A 3,134-nucleotide genomic window follows, 5' to 3' on the forward strand; every position below is an offset into this window, starting at 1 on the left:
ACTTTGATCAAAAAGCTTCTAAATGTCTGTCCCAGTCCAGTAAAGAAAAATAAACTGGTCTCGGTCGCAGAAAGTTAGAACCCAGATTGCAGACGCAAGACAAGGAGCATCAAAACGCAAAAAAACTTGCCGTATTTTTTTACTTTTATTATTATTATTATTAATATTATTATTATTATTATTGGGGGAGTGGTGGCGCAGAGATTAGAGCCTGTCATTATAAGGTTGGCAGCTCAATCAACAACATCAACAGCTCAGAGGTTAAAGAATGTGCGCCTGTGATCAGAAAGTTGCCGGTTCAACTCCCCGAACTGACAACATCAAAATATGGGTGGGAAAGGTGAAACACCCACACCTGCCTCCACCCCCAATTGCTCACTCTGGGCCCTTGAGCAAGGCCCTTAACTCCATCATCTGCTCCCCCGGACGCCCTAGATAACAGCTCTGTGCTCCACACAGAGGGCTGTGGTAGCTCGGTGGTCTGTGGTTGTGTCTGGAAGAACATCTGGATAGAAACAGCTGCCAAGTCTTCATGCGAGTTAGCTCACTGTGGCGATCCCTGAAGAAGGGAGCAGCTGAAAGAAGAGAAAAAGAAAAAAATATATTATTATTTTAGGGATGCACGACACTGGATTTTTAGTCAATATCCGAGATGACGATATGTTAAAACTTATTTGGCCAATAACTGATAACATATACCGATACCGATACCAATACAGATTATTTTTTCCCCTAGACCTGCTTACAGAGACTACATAGCTTTCTCTGCTGTGGAATTAAAACACTACATTATTCTGCATGGTCTTTGTCAGTTTGGCAAAAAAGGGGGATATATATAATAAAGCATTGCCTTTTATATCAGTGAGTTATTGTGATGGAATAGCCGATGTCCGATATTTAACTTTATCGCTAATATCGGCCAATACCGATCCCATGCCGATAATATCATGCATCCCTAATTATTATTATTATTATTATTATTATGTCTGATTGTGTGTATACACTGATGTACTGACTGACGTTGACTGCATTCCCTCACTATTCAAAGATAAACACAAATATATTTGCTGGTATAGTTTTGTGTTTATGGTGTATTTTTATTTTATTTTACACAATCATTTGTTTTTGGATGGTAAAATATATCACTGAAGGTATAAAGCTCTTCATGAAAAAAAAAAAAGATGCCTAAAATGACATATTTGTATTGTTTCTGTTGAGTATAAAGTAGGAGCATTCATTCATTCATACCCATCTGCTCACCACAGACTCATGTTCGGGCTGCTGTTGTTACGCCATATTGTTTTACATTATTAGTGTTTAGCGTCCATCTTACATCCTTATATAATGTTTCTTTTTACACGTCTACTGTTGGGTGTAACTGGGACCCTGTGTACATAATTTCATTCCACCTCATGTACCACATGTGATGCGGATGACCATAAAAGTGACTTGAACTTGAGTCTTTTATTTTCTTAATCAACCAGTAAAAGTGATGTTTTTGTGCCTAACGTCTTGTGCTTACAGGTTCTCTGTTCCACCTGGCACCAGGTGACATATTGACTCCCCTTGTTGATGTCGTGACTGCAGCGTGTGTTTTCGAACACGTTGTCCCAGAAAACTCACATGGGACACGGTAAACACACAGCTCAGATTACCATCACCCAGCCTACTCCCACACTCCTCCGCCTCCTTTTACAGCTTCCTCTCCTCTTCATCCCCCTCTCTTCCTCCACCGGGTTTTTCTTTGATTCGCACATTCCTCGCTGTCTCCAGGAACGTTTCTTTGCTTTCCAGACATTTTCCTCCTCCTCAGACACCTCCCTCTGTTTCAGTCCTCCTTTCCCTCTTGTGTTGAGCCAGCTTCAGTTTCAGCAGATGTTTTTACGGGTAAACAGGCCGACCCACATCATGAGCTCAACTGATCCTTCTAGGAATTGTGAGGGGCAAAATTCCCACCACTTATTTATCAGGCCTTAACTTTTCTGTGCTCAACATGCAAAAAAACTATAAAGTTTCCTGTCCACATGGAAACAAAGTCTCAGCAATGTATGAAAGCTGTCTTAACAAAGCTTATGTATTCAATGTAAAACAACAAATTCTTCTTCAGGTGTTAAAAGGAAGAGAAAAATAAATCAGTGTTGCCAGATGTGCAGTAATTATTGTATTTATTCAGTCAAATAATAAAGTTTAACAAACTTCAAAACATCTTTGAGAACTAAAGATTGACGCCAGTTGGCTTCTTGGAAGAGGTGCTTTAAAACCTTTAATTCTGTCGATCTTTAAGTACAACGTTGGTTTCTTTAACATGGGCTTAAACACGTTTGTCCTCTTGATTTGAAAGATTGTTTTGAGCAAAGTATAAAAAAAAAGTATTTTCTTTTTAGAACATGACTCTCACGAGGAGGTTGGAGGAAACAGAATCAATCAACAGCTGCTGAAAATAGAGCGAATCCCAACATGTAACAGGAGACGACAGCTCAGTTAGTGAAACACGTGAAACAGGATCCAGTTCACCTGAACACATTTAACTCCTCAGCCTCCACAAGAAAAGCTCCGACCGGTTCATCAGCTGTAATGGCAGGCGGGCTATGGGGTGCCGTTTGTAAAGTTACACAGTCAAAAATTAACATCAGTGTTTTGGTTTATTTAGCCTTTCATAATATTTTTTTTCCCACCAAGTTATTCATACATTTATAAATGTCATAGTTCCAAAATAAAAAATATAATTTACAAGCTAAATATTAAGTTTACAAACTAAATACTTAACTTGCAAGTTAAACATTTACCTAGCAAGCTATACTTAGCTCTACACTAAATATTTAGTTTACAAACTAAATGTTTATGTCCAAGCTAAATGTTTAATTTACAAACTAAATATTTAACTTGCGAGCTAAATATTTAGCTCGCAAGTTAAATATTTATGTACGACCTAAATATTTAGTTGGCAAATTAGATATTTATTTTGGAAATTATATGTTTAGTTTGAAAAATAAATATTTAGGTCTGAGCTAAATATTTAGTTAGCAAATTAAATATTTAGTTTGGGAATTAAATGTTTAGCTTTGAAATTAAATGTTTAGTTTAGACATTAAATATTTATTTTACACCTAAATATAATATAATATATATAATGT

This window comes from Nematolebias whitei, chromosome 1, assembly GCF_014905685.2.
Source record: "Nematolebias whitei isolate Nwh7 chromosome 1, NemWhi1, whole genome shotgun sequence".
Lineage (NCBI taxonomy): Eukaryota > Metazoa > Chordata > Actinopteri > Cyprinodontiformes > Rivulidae > Nematolebias > Nematolebias whitei.